At 42.6% G+C, this 21,350-nt stretch overlaps 1 protein-coding gene across 1 annotated transcript in view; it reads left to right on the forward strand.

Annotated features, from left to right (window-relative positions):
• Tmem163 (transmembrane protein 163) overlaps positions 1 to 21,350 on the forward strand; it is a 239,085-nt gene that overhangs the window by 208,271 nt on the left and 9,464 nt on the right. The gene's annotated exons all lie outside the window — the stretch shown is intronic.

A 21,350-nucleotide genomic window follows, 5' to 3' on the forward strand; every position in this document is an offset into this window, starting at 1 on the left:
CAATTTATTTTAAATAAGTGGCATTAGAAGACAGTACTCCTCTGGTTGACATTTTTGGGGGTGGGGCGTGGAGAATACAGGCATGGTTGGCTCTTCACATCCTACTATTTGAGGTTTCTGAATTGCTAATCAGTTACTCCAATTCAGGCCCCAAAGTAATTTTGGACTGGGCTCCTCTTTCCTGCCTCTTGATCTCCTCTGGCTATAGAAGCTGCTTTGATGCTTGACTTTGGGGAGCCCCTGACCTCTGGAGGTCCTGCCCTGCTTTCCTGGGTGAGGCTGGCACATTCTCTCATAGGCTTCAGGTGGCTATAGCTAACTTTGGGCCACTTGGAGAACACAGGACATGCTGTTGGAAGGCTTGACTGCTAAGCCTCACCCACCACTTTTGGCCAGGCGACTGTAAGGAAATAATTTCCCTTCTGTGAGAACAACTTCCTCATTTGTAAAATGGGTGTAGTGCCACCTGCTTCACAGCAGAGATTGTAGGCACTAAATGATATAATGAGTGTGGAATTGCTTTATAAATTCACATGCTTTGCAAAGGAAGAGGATGATGTTTGTGATTCCAAGGCTCTAGAAGCTCATCCTTTCCCTTGAACTTTCTGTCTCAATCTATTGCCAACCTGTTACCTTCTGCCTTGAGTGGACTGTGACTTTTTTACTTTGAGCTCCGGGCCAGTGTCTGGACCCAGTCTCCTTCAGTGATCATGTGTTGATACAGCTATATGTTGATAATAATAATAATTGCTAGCATTTGAATATCTGCTCATCTCCACACCCTCTGTCTAGGCATCTGGGATTCAAAGTCAGGTACTGGTAAAAGCTGGGTGTTTCTCATTGTTCTACAGAGCCTTTTACTTCTCAAGGATTCCTCAGCTTTTGCTCCCAAGCAGCTCGCAGTCTGGGAGAGTCCCATGAGCTGATACAGACATGTATGGTAATAAGGGCTATGGGAGAGACCTTCACATGAGAACAGAGAGGAGCCTTCTGTATCAGCTTGGGAGAGGGGAGCTACGTGGGGAACGTTCAGGAAGGCAGAGCCTCCATGTGACATCTGAAGGACAAGCAAGGCCTGCCACGGTGGAGAAGGGGGGAGGGGAGTGTTGTAGGCAGAGGGCAACAGAAGCAACAGGTTCTCTCTCATATCTTTGTTTTCTATTTACACAAGAGCCTCAGAGTAAAAGGTGCAAGATAGAGAAGAAAGTAAAGGAAGAAAAAAGAAAAGAAAAAATTAACGTGTTATAAATCTGAAAAATTGCTTAGCAAAATTTTATTTCTTTGTCTTTGAATATTGCCTGAAAACCTCTGCTTGTCAGTCTCCCCACTGTTTTTGCCTTAAATTCCACTCTGGAACAAAGCAGCTTCACCCCAGCAGTAATAGGGAACTCCTTGATTGCTCATCTTGCAGGCAGCCCATCATTGGCTTTTTCATTTCGGGTCCCTGCTTGTGAAGGTGGTGTCTGGCAGGGCAGTCTTCTTCCACCGTGGGAGCACCTGGGCAACGAGCTTCACTGAGCATGCAATACTCTTGAGAAGGAGGGTGCTCTGAAGAACCTTTGGAGAGGTCTGTGTGCTTTGGGGAGCCTCAGGTGAGATTACATTCTCATAAGCAAAGCTGGAAATGAAACTCTTATAAGGAGTACTTTAGGCTTGAGTTTCAAGTCCACAGCAAGATCTTTTTCTCACAGACCTTCCGGCCTATGAAGGCCCTGTGAATGTTGGATTTCTGGGCATTTGTATTTGCACAGTGTTTACTATTTGGCCTCTAATTTGGGTTGGTAGGAGTCATTTATATGTTCTTCAAGTATTGTTATGTCACTCTCCGTGAGTCTGTAACTTGTAGGAGGATGGAGATTGCCTTCTTCCCACACCCTTCTTCCTTCCTTCCTTCCTTCCTTCCTTTCTTCCTTCCATCCTTTCTTCCATCTATCTATCCATCCAACTGTCCATCTATCTATGGTACTGGACATTGTAGTACCTAGGACTATTGTACTGAACTGTAGCCCCAGCACTTTTAAATTTATTTTTGAGACAGAATTTCACTAAGTTGCCCAGGTTGGCCTCCAACTTGTGATCCTCCTGTCTCAGCCTCCCAGAGTCCTGGGATTATAAGCATGCACCCCAGTTACCATCCCCTCACCCTTTCCTCCCACCCAGCACTTCGCTCTTCTCTACAGTTAACCTCCTGAGCTCTCTACATGCCTACTTCCTTGGGAATCTCACTGCTACATCCATCCCTCCTCTCTTGGCACCTTCAGTCATTCCTTGGCTGCCACTTCTTACCCAGGCGTTGACTTTTCAGCCTCTGCTGCCCCAGCTCGACCACTCCTAAAAATGGTCTGTCTGAAGACAAGGACCCCTGCCTTTGCATTCTTTTGTCATCTCAAGTTCAGTCCTGGCTTCTCCTCAGCCTCCCCCTACCAGTAGTTTCTGCATGGCAACCCTGGCAGGAAACACTTAACAGAAGGAAATGATGGCGAGACAGTAAAGATTTGTCAGCCTCAGGTCTTCTAAAGTGAGCACCTCATCCTTGGAGCATGTTTCTGAAAGTTTACTCCATACCAGACGAGTGGTCTGAGGCAGGATAGCACTGGGGTTAACAATGCGGCAGCTGCAGTCGGGGAGACAGATCTTGCCCAGCTCGGTCATTTTCTCACTAGGGGACCTGTGGTGGGGTGTTTAATTGTTTAATTGTTCTCTGCCTCAGTTTCTTTGTAAAACGTGAACAATAATGGTATCTTCTAACAGAATTAATAAAATGTAAAAAGTTAAATTAATAAAATTAAAAAGATGTAGGCATTTGCTTAGGATATAACTATTGAATGAATGTTAACAGATGTTGTTGGGCTAGAGAAGAGCTGGCAAGATCTTTCAGGATCTTTAGTGCTGGAAGATAAGGCTGTATTGAACCGTTCAGGAAATGAGCTCAGGTTGGGTAATGGTATAGGCTTTCTTGTGTAATGACCTATAATTCCTGGATCCTCTATCAGCAATAGAGAGATTCATCTTCCCGTATGATGTGCTGTCAAGCATAACTCTAAATTCCATTTGGGAGTCGTATTGACTTACATTTAAAAAATCATACATGGTCAAGGTCTCCAATGTCCTCCCACCACTTTATCCTCAGCATCATACAAAGAATGGTAGAAATTCAACATCTTGGACTATCTGCTGTGTCTCATTCTTGTTACTTCAGACAGAATAATTTCATCACTTCAGCAATACTGACCTCTTCATTTGTCATAGGCAAGAATCAACAAGCTTCTAAAAGGAAACAGTGCTGATAAAAGTGGATTATTATTGGTTTGAGTGAATTCAAGGAGAACAGAAAGCCCAGAAATAGACCCACACATATCTGGTTGACTGGCTTTAAACAAGGGTGCCAGGGTAACTCAGTGGGGAAAGATCTCTTCAACACAGAGGCCTAGATCAACTGGGACAACTATGTGAACAAAAAGAACGTCAACCTTTATACGAAAGTTAACTGAAAAATGAACTGTAAGTCTTAATGTAAAAACCCAAAGTTAAAAATCTCTAGAAGAAAACGAGAAAACTGGTACAACTTTGGGATAGGCAACAGTTTTTAAGATGTGTCCCCCAAAACAAACCAAAACACTGAAAGTTGGACTTCATCAAAATCAGAAACCTTTGGTTTTCTAAGATAACATTAAGAAAATGACAAGACTGTACAAACAACACATATATTGGACAAAATTTTTATATACATAATATATGAAGGATAGCTTTAAAAAAAATAATCAGACAATTGGAAAAGTACTTAGTCCACAATAATAAACAAATGAATTGTGAATAAGCACATGAAAAGGTGCTCCACATCATTAGTCATAAGAGAATTACAAATTAAAAATACTGTGTGCCCATGAGAATGTCTAATTTTAAAAAATCCCAAAGACCAAAAATGTGTGGTGCAGCTAGGCTTGTGATACTCTGATGGTGAGGGAATAAAATAGTATAACCACTTTGTTAGACTGTTAAGAGGCACCTTAAAAAATTTAAGATGCATTTACTGCCTGACATAGTCATTCCATTCTTAGGTATTTACCAAGGGAAATGAAAGTATATATCTGCACAAGGACTCTTACACAAATGTTCGTTGTAATTTTATTTCTAACATCAAAAACTGGAAACAACCTAGAAAAATGTATAGCAACAGATGAATGGATAAGCCCATTGTAGTAGTCATACAGTGGGATACTACTCATCCATTTTATGTCATGAATGAATGTCAAGGACCAGAGGAGAATTAAGGCCTAATTAATTGGCTTCCTCTGTGAGCACAAAGGAGAAAGACTGCACTCAAGGGTGACTGTATATTAGGGAAAAGTTAAGACAGCTGACATTAAGTTGTTTACCAGAGAATGTACTAATGGATATTGGAAACCACATGAATGCTGTGTTATTTTGATTGCTGTGCCCCTGTTTGGGTGAATAAAAGCGAGGTGAGCCAAAGGCTGGGGTTCCTCTGCCTGACAGAGGTAGGGGTCTCCTGGCTGCCTGCGCCTTGAGCTGACTCTGTGTTGCTTTATTATTCATCTGTGCTTCTTTTGCCCCAGGTCAGGAAGGAACAAAGTGGCTCTGGTTCCTGGAGCGAGGCCGGCCGTGTGCGCCAGCTACTGGTGGTGCCCCAACTTGGGGCCAGGGACCGGGTTTGCCTACAGGTGAATCTCAGGGTAATTGAGGTGGATACCAGAAAATAAGGCGAAGAACTCCATATATACTGTAGGCCTCCAATTGTTTAGGGTTTTAGATACAAATTAATTTATAGTGACAGAAAGCAGATAACAGTTGCCTAAAGATAGAGGGAGATGAGGGAGGAATGAAGAATCATGAGAACGCTTATGCGGGTGATAGAAATTTGCACTTTTGGGGATTATTTTACAGATAACACAATATGTCAGTGCTGATCAAAGTTACACTTTACACAGTTCAAGCGCATATAGGGGCCGTGCTCGGTCACTAAAGACCTCACATTGCTAGGCCAGGTAGGAATCCTGCTGAGAGCCACAAAGGATAAATACTTCAGGTTGCTGTGAAGGGTGGTTTTATTTTCCCAAGTGTGCCCTGTTCAGTTACACTATAAATAGATAATGTACCCGGCTAGCTAAATATAAAAGCTATCAGCAGAGGTAGATAGCTTTAAGAGGAACTTTTGCTGAAACTTGGCTAAACTCATGAAGTTTCCAGAAACAGCCGTGAAGTGCCCATTGGTGGCTCTGACTCTTGATTGTGTTCATCATTCCGAGCCTCTGGGAGTAGGGGCAGTTTATCGTTTTGGTCTCTTGCCCACAGTGTGACTTGTCGCTTCAAGCGTTACCTAGGAAATGACAGTATAGGAGTCTCTGATTGGTTCTCTTTCCTCCCTCTGGAAACTTGTATTTTAATCAGTATATGATTCTGTGGGCCATCTGCCATGTTACTTTATTCGGTTTATTATGCCTCTTTACATTTTCTACCATGAAAAAGTGGTTTTTTTTTTAGCTTTATGTCTTACTAGACCTTCATGGGATTTCTGATGTAGGTGGAGGTGTTAGACCCACCACCGTTTTAAAACAAAGAAATCCTTGGCTAAATAAAGAAAACCTCTTACTCCGGACTGCATGAGGTCAGTGTCAGAGGCACACAGTGAATGAACCCAGTCTCTTGAAAACTACTTGAGGGCTCTTTCTGGCCTGTGGATTGCCTCTGAAAGTACCTCAGAATTTGAGGATGTAAAGGGTCGAAAGGCTTTTAAAACTGGTTGTTTTCTGATGAAGGAAATATGGCTCAGAGACAAAGTCTCATAAAAGAATAAACTCTAAGTCTAGGACTTTCCCATAATTTGCTGAATGGGAGTGACATTCCCACCCCCATATTCTCAGTGGTCTTGGAGATTTTTGCCTAGATTGGTGCTATAAACACTCATCTTAGGCAGCTTCTGGGTTAGGGTAACACAAATTAAGGAGGGAGAAAGGAAGACATGCTTGTTCCTTTCCATACCCCAGCCTACTGTAGGGACATCTGTGTATTTAAGGATACTGGTGTTTATCAAAGATGATGTTGTGTATCATGGTTGAATACTTATTCAAATACATCTATACATGACCTTTGGAAACTTAATCTCTTGGTACTTGTTTCGTCATCTGGAATGAGAGGACAAACTAAATTAACTCTTTGTTCTCTGTATGAGGTTTTGAGAACAAATTCTTTTGAATAAAGAAACAGTTTGCACTTTCCTAAGTATAATATGAACAACATGATTCTCTTAAGATTTCTGGGGTTTCTTTTGGGGGTGGTTGTTTATTGTTTAGCTAGTGGACAGACTCACAGTGAATGCTTTATTTCCCAAGCTTAGCGTGAAATATCCCTGTTTATACGAGGCACACAACACATCCTAGCACAGCAAAGGAGTGGAGAATAAGTTCTTCTAGTAACAAGGGCTCCTCCTATAAATTACTTGCGCTCCATCCTTCTTTCCCATGAGCAGTGCTGTTGCTCTGGAATATTCTGCCTGTGATTAGAATACAAATATCGGGTAACAAAGCCATTGGTGTTAAGAAAAATTGGATACTTTTCTGGGATGTAGTTTTGGGGAACTGTGTAAAAATGTTTAACTTTTTAAAAGTGAGGCCTTTCATCATCCCAGTCCTCTGAAGGAGTTAAGAAATTCTGGGACCAAAGTGGCTAAATCTTCTCTGTAAAGAACTTTCCAAGGACAAGCAGAACGTGAAACCAGCGTGGCTCTGGGTGCTTCTGAAGGTCAGCCGTGAGGAGGGGCTCCCTGACCTCCTTTATTCTCTGTACAGTTGGCTGTTTCAAAGAGGGAGGAGGGTGAGTGGGGGAGGGTTGTAAGAGGGAGCAGCTGCCCAGAGGTGACACTTCTTGACACGTCTGCCCCTCTGCAGGGAAAGGGGCCTTGGTGAAGTTAGTGTTGGCCTCGGTTCTGTGTACCAGACTCTGTTTTGTTTTAGCCAACTCTGTGTCTCCCCTCTCCAGTTGCAATTCCCCAAACACCCCCGAGCCCCATTGAGGTGTGTGTCTTTTGTGTTCTCTGACACTTCATGCTGATGGATGAGGTAGTTCTTAGCACACTGCAGTGTGATGATTTTTTTTTTTTTTTTGGTCTACTTGTCTCTCTGACTTTATACAATAGACAACCAGAACGGAAACTCTTTGAGGAGCAGACCAGAAAGTCTTTAAACGTTGGGCTTGCTGTCTTCCCAGCACCTACAACATGTGGGAGGAAATCAGTTAAGAGTTTGTTGACTGAATAAATTCATTCTGTACAGGCTATTGACTGTGCCAGGCAGTCACTAGTATGGCTTGCTGGAGGGATTAAGCAGCAGGAGTTTATCTTTCAGGGAACCCCAACCAGGTTTCCCGGAACATTGCTGCGGACACTGACGTCTGCATGGGAGAAAGGTAGGACCAAGGGGGCTGATCCCAGACTGCTCCCCATCACCCATGGCCTTGGCATCCCTCTGTGCTGAGATACTCACGATCAGTTTGAACAGGTTTGGGGGGAGGTAAATGAGTTCCACGTTTATTTTTCCTTTGTAGTTCCAGCTCTTGGCATTTTTTTTTTTCCTGTTTTCGAAGTAAAAGTTGAACTGTTCATTTGCGTAAGGAGCTGGCAGAGGTAATCTGCATAAAAGTGTGTTCTGCAAGGTACTTTGCACATTGTGTCTTAAAGGGTCAGGTAGTTAGGCTCTGGCCTCACCAACATGCCCATGTAGGTTCTTCAGAGGAGTCCTGTATTTACAAGTCTGAGAAACAATCCAGATTGGCTGGTGACTGACATTGGTGAGTGTATGCAGGGTCACTCATGAACAGACCACGAGTGTAAATTTGTCACTCGGTATGATGATCAGATGTTCTCACCCTTTCAACCAAACACTAGTCGGTGTTGCTTTGAAGGGATTGTGTAGATGTGATTGCATGTGGAATCAGTTGATGCTTAAATAAAGAAGCTTATTCTTGATTATCAGTTGGAAGGCCTTAAGAACACAAGTGAGGTTTCCCTGAGAAAGAAATTCCACCTGTGGACAGCAGCTTCTGTTTGCACTCAAGCACCCAGCCTCTTGGCCTTGAGAACTTGGGCCTTCCCTCGTCAGCCCTGCAATCACATCAGCCAATTCCTTGCAGCAAACATCTGTATCTCCCATGAATTCTCTTTCTCTGATTGAACTCTGACTGATACAGGCAGAAATTACTGCCCTGAAGTATTTTCTCTATATTTGCTTTCAAGTTTTTCCATGTTAGACACATATATAAACAGCCAATTTACAAGATTCATTATGAAAAATCCTCTCCATAGAGGCAACCAATTATAACTCCTTTCACTTCCACATCTCTTCTTTTAAGATTTGTGTGTGTGTAGTGTTGGGGATCGAACTAGGCCTGGCATATGCTAGCCAAGTGCTCTTCCGCTGCACTACACCCTCAGCCCCCTCAATGTCCTCATTTCTAAGCAACATGCACGTGCTGCTGCTGCTTTATTTTCCAGCGCCAGGCATGATTTATGGACTTCCTACTCTGAGTAGGGCTTTTGTCATGTCTCTCATTGTTTCCTATCTGGGCTGGCCCACTCTTGGTAGGCTCCACAGTTGCTTTGGAATTCTGGGGATTCTTTTCGCTTTTCTCCTGGGATGTATCTCACTGTATCCTGTGTTGTTGTCTTCCATGATTTATTCTATTGGTGGAGAAATGCATCCTCCAATAGCTTCTTGAGAACAGATTCAAAGAAAAGAAAAAGATTTGAGACTTTGAATATCTGAATATCTCATGCTTTAATATATTTTGTTTTCATGCATTATATGATAGTTTATCTGGGTGGAAATGGGCTTATGCTTAAAATTTCAAGGTTTGCTTTTGAGATGTCTTATGCTACTCTAATAATCAATACTTTGTGTGTTTTTTAAAAGAGATATTTCCGGAAGCTTGTAACATCTTCTGCTGTGTTCGGAGTTCTGAAATTCAGGTTTTTATCCTTGGGTACTGCACCACCCACCCCTCAATTGTGCTAGGTCCTCAGGCCCTTTTACTTTCAAGCTCATGTCTTTTATTTTTGGAAGCTTTGTTGAGATTATTTTAGTGATTTTCTTACTTTCTTTTTTGCTATTGTTTTTTCTGTTTTGTCTTTTTGGACTTTCTGTTTTTCAAATTTTAACTTTCTGGACTGGTCATCTAATGTTCTCACATATTTTATTGTTTGTCTTTTTTCCCCCACTACTTGAGAGATTTCCTCAACTTTATTTTCTGGTCTTCTGGTGCTTTTATTGAGTTAATTTCTGTTATGTTTTTCAATCCTGAGAACTTTTATTCATATATATTTTTTATCTATTCACATATATATTCATACATATGAACTTTTATGTGTTATCTATTATATATAAATTTTTATATATGTTATATTTGGGGGGATATTGAAGGTAGAGCCCAGAACCTTCACAATGAGCTGCATCCCCAGCCCTTTTTATTTTTTATTTTGAGATAAGGTCTAACTAAATCACTAAGTTGCTCAGGCTGGGCTAGAACTTGCTATCTTCTTACCTCAACCTTCTGAGTAGCTGGGACTACAGATACATGCCACCACATGGCGCTCTACGTTCATTGTTGCAATATTCTTATTCAAAAGTTACAGTATCACTTATTTCTGATGTTAACAATAATTTTTAAACATTTTTTCTCTAGCAATCATTTTTTGCCAAGTGGCATTTTTTTCTATTTGTTTTTGGTCTTTTGTGTTAGTGAATTTCCAAAAGTGTGATGATTATTGGGAAAAAAAATACATACATACGTATGAATGTATATAGTAAGTCCCTGACTTACAAAAGAGTTCTGTTTTGGGAGAACATTCATAAGTTGGATTTGTTTGAAAGCCGACAAAGTGAATCTTACAGAGTACACCTGTGAAAGTTTGCAACTCAAATGTTTGTAAGTTGGGGACCTACTGTGTGCTATATATATTTGTTTAATTCTAAGGTGGTGGTTTTTAATAACTTCATAGTTAGCTATATTTGTGGAATTTAGGGGATATGTTAACTTGAATTGGGGAGAAATTGTCTTTATGTTCATTTAACCTCTATTCAAAATTTAGCCTGTTCTTCAACCATAAAATTAAGCAATAATAATAATAATAGTGGTATATTAGTATAATAATAATGGTATATTAGAGTGTTATGACTTTGTCACCAATGAAAATCAGGTATTTTCATCTGAAATTAGTTTTGGGAGCTATCTCAAAATATTACTTGTGCTTATTACAACTTACACTTATTAGATCTGCTCTCAGATTTTGCAATTTAATTCATCGAGAAACACTTATTACAGCATAATTTTTATATTCAATTAACCTTATGCTAATATTAATTGGTTTCCCTTGTAAGTCTGTGTATTTTATGTTATTTATGCAGTTGAAGTCACTTTCTTTGTTCTCCCTTCCCAGACTAGATAGATAGATTCCCTAATCCTCTTGGTGGAGTTTAGCCTGATGTCCCCTGCCTAGAGGCCCTTTCCTTTGCTCTCAGGGATGAGATGCTTCCTCCTCTGCTGGAACAGCAGCCATTCTAAGCAGGTGGAGGGCTCTGGGCTTCCTTGTCAATGAAGCCTCTTGCTTTTAGGTTCACCTCTTTTGCCCCCATTCAAGGAATGCCTAGCAACATCTGTTCCTGCAGCTTGGGGAATTAGGGATGTGCAGGAACATGTATTTCTCCACCTCCCCTCTCTGCCCTTGGGCTCCAACACATCTTGATCCAGGAAGGCAGTTGCCATTGTCATGTATCTCTCCCTAGCACACACAATTTGATGGCTGTTGTCTTTCCCTGTTTTCTTAGTCTTTTGTTTTCAGCCCCTTAAAAAAAAAAAAATCCCTCCGTACAATTTAGTGGGGTTGCAATAGCTGAACACATGCATTCATCCCGCTATCTTTCTCTGGAATTCCGATTTGTAAGGCATTTTGTAATGTATAAGCAAGTATTCTTAGAACTGTGAATTATATTTCTTTTCCCTTTATTTGGCAAAAACTGAAATTCAGAGTTGTCAAGCAACATTAGAGGAAGAGTATTCTAAACATTTTTAGGTAAATAGGACAGTAGAATTTAAAATGGACAGATTGCCTTCAATATCCCTTATTAGCTCTATGACCTGACCTTAGAGGGTGACCTCTCCTTTAGGGTCATAGTTTCCACCTAGCAGGGATCTTGAGATGATTATGTCTAAAATAAAATTAAATTGCATATTAAGCACTTAGAAAATAGCCTCATCTCTAATTGGAGGCAACAGGTAGTATTGGCTTGTATTATAATATTTGTTACTTGAGGAACTCTATAGTTTGATTCTGGGGAAGCCGTGTGATGGCCAATAACATAGGGAGCAAAAGTAGGCAGCCAGGAGGTCTTACTCCTGTTGCAGAGCAGAATTATTCAGGGGATGCTATGAGGGGTTTGCAGAGGGGATGTGATGCTTCATCCTGGTTTGGGGAACCCTTTAAATGCCTCATGGTCACTGAGGGCAGGGTGCGGGGGGTGGTATGAGCCCAGGCAGGATAGCTCATCTCACATTTCACAGAGAAGCTCAGGAATCAGTGCTGGTTTCAGAGACTCTTGGATTCTTTATCTTGTATTAGAAAACATCAGTCTGATGCCTCACTTAACAGAAGCCAGGCTGCATCTTGGAGTAGCCACCAAGTACCTCAAGTACCGCTTTGTCCCCGAGGAAGTCGTAGCACCTCAGCTGATAGTGCTGTGCCCTTCTTGGTGGCTTCCTGGGCTGTGGCATCATCCTCAGCTTCATGGTCCCTGCAGAGCCAGAATCTGCTCCCTTCACGGCATTTTGCAGGCCCTCGCCTGTTAGGTTGGCCATCCTGACCAGAAAATGTGGGACCAAGGCTCTCCGTCTGCCTGTAGGCTCCCAGTGACCCCGGGATTTGGTGTCTGTTTATCTAAACACCGGCGGTTGACATCCCTGACATCCAAATGGTCTGATGCTAATTCCCAAATTGTGAAGCCATTGAATGTGAATCCCTGGCAATCTGTCAACATAATTTAATAACCAGGGGAACTTGAGGGCTTGTGCTTGGCGTAATTTCCTCCACATCTGCCAGCTTTTGTCATCAGCTGGGGTTGGGGGAGGGTGGTGATAAAAAGTTTTGAGGACAAGAGTGACTTTTAATTTCACTTGGGGCCCTAAATCGATATTCATTTCTTATTCAGCCAGCACTAGCATTTCCCTGGGTGACACTTGAACACATGTAGCGTCACAATGGTTGGGAATTTGTCCTCATTAGGAAGGCAAAGGACACCTTTTTGCAGGCATAAGCAAGTGAGCTTCCACATCCCCCACTTGCTGCCTTGCGTCTTATGAAAAGGAAAGCAAAGGTCTGTGGGGGAAGGGAGGGGAGGTGGTCTGCCGACTTGGCCTCTGTCTGGTGTTAGTAGCCAGAGTTCTTTGTGACTTAGAATTGTAACTGCTGGTGTCACCTCTGATAAGGAAGAAGCTCAACATCAGATGTGACACTCGGTGCTACTGAAATTTTATTTCTACACAAGATTTTCCTGTGCACAATATGTTAAATACAGATGCTTTGAGTTGAAACTAAATGGGGAAATGGGAGTGGTGGGAGGGAACAAGACAGAACCTCGGTGTCTCTTCTGTTAAGATCTGTTGTAGGCTGATGGCCAGCTAGAAAGAGGATTTGCTTATTTTATATGAAAATGAGAACCAGAAGATGGAATTGGATTTGCAGATGTCAACTCACATCCTCCTGTTGGTGCCTGGGGTACTGGGAGGGAGTGATGGGGAGCTAGGTGGAAGAGGTGCAGAGTTGTGTGGAGACATCCTGACAAACACAGTCTTGCTCCATGATTGGACTAGCCCTCTTAGCTGCCATAGACCTTGACGGAGGTTGTTTGAGGAGATCGTCCACCTCCACTCAGTGTGCTCTGATCTTGACCTGAAGGTACAGCTCATGAAGGCAGATGGGCTCCTAAATAAGGGAAGAGGATTAGATCCCATTGTCATCTGTTCCTTGTACCAACGATTGCCATCTTTCTTGGGAACCTAAATGTAAAATCCAGATATCAGCAGGAGGCCCTTAGATTAAATTTTTTAAAAACTTTTCATGATGAGGCCTGTGAATCAAGTTAGTAGAATAAGACACCAAGACCACACAATAAAGACTGTTGATGCCTTCACTCTCATGGATGAAATCTCAAAAACGTTGACAAAAGAAGCCTGACTTAAAATACACACCCAGTATAATTCCATTTGTATAAAATTCACAAATGGAAAAAAATTAATCTCTGGTTATTAAAGTCATAAAATTATAGAGACCTGGGAAAGGGAAATGAGGAAATCTTCTGGGTAATAGAAATGTTCTATATTTTGTTTTGGGGTGATTATATGGATTTCAACATTGACAAAACATTGACGAAACTGAAATCTGTATCTTTTTGCATATTGTATTAGCTTTTTGTTACTGTGTCTAAATACCTTTAAAAAAAACTTAATGGAGGAAAGTTTTATTTTGGCTCACAGTTTCAGGGAATTCAGTCTGTGGTTGGCTGGTTCCAATGCTGTAGGCCTGTGGCACGACAGAGACATCATGGTGGAAGGTTATGGTGAAGGAAAGCTTCTCGCCTCACAGTATCCAGGAAAAGAGAGAAAGGGAAAGAGTCAGAGGAGGGGGGAGAGGAGCTAGGGACCAGATACTGTCCCCAAGCTCATGCCCCTATGATCTGCTTCCTTTAACCAGGCGCTACCTCCTAGTAATGGCATCATTATTTCCATCACCTCCATCAAGTTACAACCTTATCAATCAATCCACTAATGAAGCCAGAGCCCCCATGATCTTATCACCTTCCAAAAGCCCATCCTGGAACAGTTGAGCTTTTAAGGGGGCATGTTGGGTCTAAACCATGACATCCATTAGTTGTATCAAGTAAGCCTACATATAATAATTTTCAAAAATCTGAATCCTTAGACTTGTATATTGGAAGCAGGGCCTTAGTCACTTGGGATGAATTTTAGCCCTGAGATTTGCTGAATTCAAGGTCTCCTCTCCTTGTTTACTTCCTTTTGACCATTTGTCTGGTGATTGCTAGCTGCTCCTGCCTTATACTTGACTATGCCACTTGTAGGTACTTCCTGCTTTATCTCCAGCTCACAAGGAAACAAGGTAACTTGTTTCTAAATCAGCATTGTCCAGTATAACTTTCTGTGATGATGGACATGTTCTACAGCTGTACTCTGTTATAATAGCCAAAAGCCATATTAAACACTTGAATGTGACTAGTCAAATGAGGAACTGAGTTTTAAATTTCATTCATTTTAAATTTAAATTTAAGCACGTGTTTGAATGAAAAAAGTACTATTTTTAAACTTGAGGGCTGAGGCAGGATTACAGTTAGGGACTACCTCATGGAGAAGGTGATATTTGGGCAGAGAGATGACCGAGGTAAGGGAGTGAGCCATCTGGATGTGTGGAACTTGCAGGCAGAGGGAATAACTGCAAAGGCCCTGAGGTAGGAGTGTGCCAGTCATGTCTGAGGAACAAAGAGGAAGTCAAAGTGGCCGAAGGAGAATGAGAGATGGGTAGAGTGATAGGAGGGGAGGGCAGAGGAAGTGGGGTTAGTTGGTTGGTTGGTATCCAGTTGGTTTGGTTGGCATTGAATTTCAGAGAAGACAAGGAAAATACATTTTCCTATTGCTGTATACCAGCTCATGGTGACTCTAATTCAGCACTCACCAGACTCTATGTGAAGCAGTGCAAGGGCCTGAATCTTCTAGGAGAAAAGCTGATAGAGGCCCTGGACTGGCTGAGCAAGGCCTTCTGAGCTAACATACCATAACAGATTATTTTCCGTCAGCACAAGACTTCTCACCCAGCTCAGATTTTGTCAGCTCTCCACTAATTGCCTTTGAGTCCTAAAATTAGCCCTGTGGCTTTTACCACATTCCTGTCTGGGCTTAGATGATTGGAAGAGGTGGATAGTGTCAGGCCACAAGGGACAGCTGGAGGGTGGCTGGGAGCCTTGAACTCATAAGCATAGCTATGCCACCACCTTATCTATCTCTGTGTGGAGATAAATCACCCCCCTTTTTCCAAGCCTCAGTTTTCTCACTGTAGCAAGAATTAGATTCTCCTCAAGCCTTTTCTACTTCTAATGTTGTGTGATTCCAAGATCATCTGACGTTTATACAGAAGGGATGTTCTCTCTTATCTGGTTGTTGTCAGACTTGGGGCCCCAGGTGTGTGTGTGTCTCCATGTCTTAGGTAAGACAGGATTAATCTTAGCATAGAACATAGTATCACTGGGGTCTGCATCTTCTTGGAACTCCTCTATAACAAATGTATTCTACCAGAGTAAGGTGTATTACTAGCTCTAAGAAAAGAGACAGCACTCATTCTTGGCTCTCACATGCTGAAAGGTAGGGGGTGTGTTGAGAGTAGGCTTCTCCTAAGCTGCCTTGAAATTTGGGTTGGGGGGCTGCCATAGACCACTGGGGCTGCTATAAGAGAATATAATAGACTGAGAGACTCAGGAACAACAGAAGGGGTTTAGTTTTTACACTTCTGGGGGCTGACAAGTCCAATAGCAGGGTATTACTAAATTCAGCATCTGCTGAGAATTTGCTGCTGGTTCATAGATGGCCATCTTCTTGCTGTGCCAAATGGGAAAGGGACAAAAAGGTTCTGGGATGTCTCTTATAAGGAAGGTCATTTTTCCCATTCATGAGAGCTTTGTCTTCATTGACCTAAATCACCTCCCAAAGGCCTCACCTCCTCATACCATCACCATGGGGATTAGGATTCAACAGATACATTTTGGACAGACTCATTTTCTTTTTATCAGGGAATACTTTTGTTTGTACCTTCTTTTCAATATGTGTATAGCTATAGTATTAAGATAAATTTACCGGGGTAGATGGTTTGGTCAAGAGATAGGTATATTTATCCTTTTCAGAGAAATTGTCCAATTGTTCCCTAAATAAGCGAATCATTTTTCACTGACATGAGAATTGTTTTGAGAGCCTGTTTTCTCATAGGGTTATAGTGCTTTTGGTAGATAAAAGTGATATCTTATTATAATTTTGGCTTTTCATTTGTTTTACAAGTGAGTTTGAGCATCTTTCATGTGTTTAAAATTAACTGTATTTTAAACTGTCGTCGGCCATTTTATTTATCCACTTTCTATGATTTGTTAGTCTTTTTCTTATGGACTTCTATGAGCTCTTTATATATTAAGATTAACCCTTAATGATGATTTTTTAGTTTGTATTTGAATGTGACCTTTCCCCTGCACATCTTTTAATTTTTAAATCATTAAGTACGTCACTTGTTATGGCTTTAAATTAGTTATAAAAGACTTTTACCATGCCATGGTCTTAAACTTTCCAGTGTGGACATGATTTATGTAGAGTTCACATTTAATGTGTGTTATCCTTGGCTAAATGAGTGGCTAACTTCCTTAAGAATTTTTGCTCAAGGGCCGGGATTTGGCTCAGTGGTTTTGCTGCCTGCCGCGCAAGTGCAAGGACCAGAGTTCGATCCCCGATACCAAAAAAAAAAAAAAAAAAAAAAAGAATTTTTGCTCTAGTCTTCTATTATGTCATGAAGATTCAACTGTGAGAAATTATAGAGACTGAGTACTGGTAACTGAATACCTAACAAGGAACAGTGTACCTGTCCTCATGCAGTCCCTGGTTTTCAGGACATGGTGAGATTATAAGGCCATAGATGAAGCACTCTGGTAGAGTTTACACCTGGGAATCACTCCAGGCCCGGCCCCTAGCTGAGTGATCTCGAGCAAGTCATTGAGCTTGCTGTGTCTGTTTCTGCATCTGTGAGATTCCTGTGCAGCATTTCTATGAGGACTGAGGTGGCAGGTGTGGCTGCACATTGAAAGCATCTCCTGAAGTGCAGACTTGAACTGCTTGCAGTTTCCCAGGATTAGCCATGCCCTGCTGCATGCCTGACTTTCAGCAAGGTATCTTTTCAGAGATGCTTTCTTTTTCAAGCTTGGAGACTATCTTAGCTTGTGCTGCCATAAAAAAATGCCATCAACCAGGTAATTTAAACAACACCAATTTATTCCTCTCAGTTCTGGAGACTGGAAGCCCAATATCAAGATGGCATCACAGTATTTGGTGAAAAATCTTTGCTTGGTTACATATGGCCCTTCCTTGGTAGGTGTGGCTGGAAAGGAAGGAAAGGGAGAGAGAGAAATTTCTTATGTTTTCTTCTGATAAGGGCACTAATCCTGTTATGAGAGCCCTGTTACTATCCTCAAAACCCCATCTCCAGATACCATCACGTCAGGAGTTAGGGGTTCCACACAGAAGTCCCTAACTAGCAGGGACTAGTGTCCTGATCAGGCTGATGACCCCATCTCCTTGACATGACACTCACGTTAGCTGTGGATGAGGCAGTTTGGAGAGAGGACTACTTGCCCCAGGAGAGTCCCCAGGCTTTGGGACTCCAGCACTATTGTGTAGTCCTCAGCGCTACTGTGCTGCTGGGATGTTGAAAGCTAGTGTGTGGGGAGCGGCTCTGCAGGTGTGTTCCAGCCCAAGCCCTTCCTGGCCTCCTCTGCAGGGTTGCTTGCCTGCTGTATGTATGTATGTATTTATTTGGGGGCAGATCAGCAATAGTGAGCCACACTCTTCAGCTCCGGTAAGACTCAGAGATGGTCTTAGTTTCTGTTCTTCCAGAGGGGAAGGCAATTGTTCCTTCAGAGCTGGACCTGGGAGCAGAGGGTGTCTGATAGAATGAACCACATAAAACAAAACAAAACAAAACTGTGTTTTGCACAGTGTTTCTGTACACTGAAAAAATGTAGCTCTGAAATACTAATACGGCATTTCTTTGTGCCCAGCCCTGCTAAGCCCCTTGAAACACCCTTATGAAGTTAGATGTTGGAAACACTATCAGTGACACAAGATAAAGGGCTTGCTGCAGGAGCGAGACTTTATACGGGTGCAGTTGCTAGTGGTGACCCCCATGTACAGCTATACATCTGCCTGTGGTGTTGGGCCAGAAGTCATGGAGGATGCGGTCAGGAAAGAATTGGACCTTGGGAGAGAGATGCAGGCCCAAACTGGTGTCTGTGAAGACAGCTTGGAGTCATATCTGAAGCCACAGCCTCCCAGATATGGGCGACCTACAGAAGAAGCTGGTACCATGTGCCACAAAGCTGTTTGCAGGCCTGGCTTGGGACCTGGGGCAGCTACAGGATGGGTTGTGTGGGGCAGCAGGAGAGGTTGGCCTGACTGCCTCCCTCCCTTCTGTCATGGTGAACCTGTGGGTTGGTGTAAACACACTCAAGCTGCAGCAGTGTTTGTGCCCTACGTGAACTTTAGGGACTGATGGCTTCCGCTTCCCTTCTGCCTTCTGCATGTCATGCAGATGCCTCTGGGCCAACTTGACCCTAGAAGCATTTAGGAAGGAATTTCTGGGAAATTTGTTCCAGCTGAGCTCGGTGCCCTGGTATACAGTCCCCATGGGCACCATTTTGCAGAGGGGAATGGAATATGAGAGAGAGAGCTAAGCGATTTGCCCCGAGTCACATGGCTGTTGTGTGGGCTTCACTTTGTACCTTTAGCTGCTGCCCAGTACTTCCACTTTCTTTCCTGAGAAACCTGCCCTCTGCACTCTGGGAGTGAACCTTAGAGTTACCAGTCCTTGGAGGGCTTCTCAGGAGAGAGAGCACCCTACAGATCACCACTGCAGATCCCAGTCCTAGTCTTTCTGAGATCTCTGTTCACTTCACCATGCTTACTGTTTTCTAGGTAGTAATTCCCCTGTGTTCACTTAATGGTGATGCCTGCTGTACTTTGGGCTTCCCATGAGCACTTAATTTTGCCATTTGATGGAGTAAGCATGTAGGTAATGTGTTTGGGTCCTTTAACAATGAATGCTCTCTTTTTATTCACCTCTGTTACTTGGCAGGGGTTACAGGGGTCCCACTGACACTTACAGCAGAGAGAACTGAGACTCAAGAGCTCAGGCTCGTTTTCCCAGTGAGGAGAAGTTGAGAACTGAGCAGAGGTTTGCTGGACACATTCCTGAGCCATAGGCAGCCGGGCCCCATTCAGTAGTGAGCCCCCTAGGTGGCAGCCCCAGGAAGGACTGACAGAACCATGAGGGTGCTTCTGAGGGGAGGGGAGAGCACCCCACCCTCCAGTTCCTGGATCCTCTGGGAGGGAAGCACAGACCTTCTTCACCTCTAGAAATTCAGGGATGAGGTTTTTGCAAGGGGAGAGATTGAATGGAGCCAGAAAGGTTTCAAAATATTTTTCTTAATTGACATCCTCAGTCTCCCAGCTTGTGCTTGAGTCTCGTCAGCACCTGGGACTAGCTTATATATGATTCCTTAATGTGTCCTAGTTTACTCTGTCTACTGTAACAGAATACCATAGACTGAGTGGCTTATAAACAACAATTTATTTTTTATAGTTCTGGAAGCTCAAAAGTCCAAAGTCAACACATTGTATGTCTGGTGAGTCCGCTTCCTGGTTCATAGATGGAGCCTTCTTGCTGTGTCCTTACATGCAGAAGGGGCAGAGGTGTTCTCAGGGGTCTCTCATACAAGGAAGGCCACTAATCCTATTCATAGGGGCTCCGCCCTTATCATCTGTTCATCTTCCGAATGCCATACCTCTAAATACTATCACATTGCATTAAGATTCAGCATATAAATTTTAGGGGGCACAAGCATTCAGGTATAGCATCCTGCTCACATTGTTTTCTGCGGGTGCACAGAAAATAGGGTGCACTGCAATTAGGCTGAATCCCTTCAAAAAAGGAGCTTGATTTAGGAGTTTTTGTCTTCCAGCCCCATTGTGGTGGTCTCTCTGATACAGCCTTCTGCTCAGGAGGGACTCAGCATTGGCTAAAAGACCAAGTTTGTCTCAGTTCTTATTGATAATTTGATGAGGTGAAACTTCCACAAGGTAATTATTTATAAAAAATGTATAAATTTGAAATGATTCTAGAGTTATTGAAGAGTTTTAAAGGTAGAGTAGAGGGTTCCTATACACCCTTCATCCAGCCTGCCCTGATGTTAATATCTCCCGCAACCACTGCACATTTCTCTAGACTGTGAGATCTCAGCACAATAAAAAAGTGATAGACTCCATTCCAGTGTTCCCCTCTGTCCACTGAGGACCTTTTTCTCTTCCTGTGTTCAGTCTGGGATACCGCGTTGCATTTAGTTGTCATATCTTTTCAGTCTCCAGTCTGTGACAGTTTATTGATTGTTCCTTATCATTCATGACCTTGACACATCTGAGGAGGGTCAGGTATTTTGTAAACTATCCCCCTGTTTAGGTTTGTTTGATGGTTTTTCACAACTGAACAGGTTATGGGTTTTGACAGAGCACCATGGAGGCCGAGTGCACATCTGGGGCACAACTTATCAATGGTGATGTTAACCTCGATCACTTGGAGAGGAGGCGTCTGCTGGGTTTCTCCACTGTAAAGTCACTCTTTTGTCCTCTTACCTCTCCTTATTTGCTCTGTTTGTGTCATCAAGTCCAGACTGTGCTCAAGGGCAGGTGGTGAGGTTCGAGGTTGATTCCTATGTCCTGGGGCAGGGAGCAGCAAAGAATTTGTGAACATACATTTTGAAAACTACCACTGCCACAGACTTGTGTTTTGGGGGACTTGTTTTGATACTATACAGATACCCTTTTTCCAGTGAGGTGATTTTCAGATGACTTTGTTCAGTCCTGAGCCAGGGAAACAGGCTGTCACCTTCTTAGCTACTGTCATTATGTTAGTGAATTTATTAATAAAACACTTAAGAAGAATCCTGTTTCTTTTTGGATGTATGATGCTGTATCAGATTTCTGCTGGAAGTTACATTTTAATTCTGGAGAACCTGAAGCCTGTGTCTCATGGGAGCTGTGTGGGAGCTTGTAGCAGAGCAGCTCATGGGCTGAGTGTCAGGAGATAACTGTACTGGCTTTGCATATATGACTCATTCATTTGCTTGCAAACGTAAGGATCAGAGGTGTTAAGATAACGTCAATAGCAGACTATATTTTTCGATGCCATTTTTCCCAACTTGAAGGCTATATTTGAACTTTCAATTATGTGCTTTTAAGGAAAAAGAATTTTCGGTAGCTCTGGTCATAACTGACCTTGTGGCTAATTCAGTTGGCTCTGTATTAAAGAGTTCTGAGGCCAGTGATGTGTTTCAAAATTCTCAATCACCTGCATTGTGAATTACCTGTGGAAAACTACTTAGATGCCATTTTTAGCATTCTGACCAGCTCTATTATTGATCAGTGGTTGCCATTCATTTTAGCAGAATAGTGGGAAGCTGAATCTCTTATAGGGAAAGAAA

This window comes from Heterocephalus glaber, unplaced genomic scaffold, assembly GCF_053883595.1.
Source record: "Heterocephalus glaber isolate CG9 unplaced genomic scaffold, H.glaber_assembly_v1.0 deba00000347, whole genome shotgun sequence".
In the NCBI taxonomy this organism is placed as follows: Eukaryota; Metazoa; Chordata; class Mammalia; order Rodentia; family Bathyergidae; genus Heterocephalus; species Heterocephalus glaber.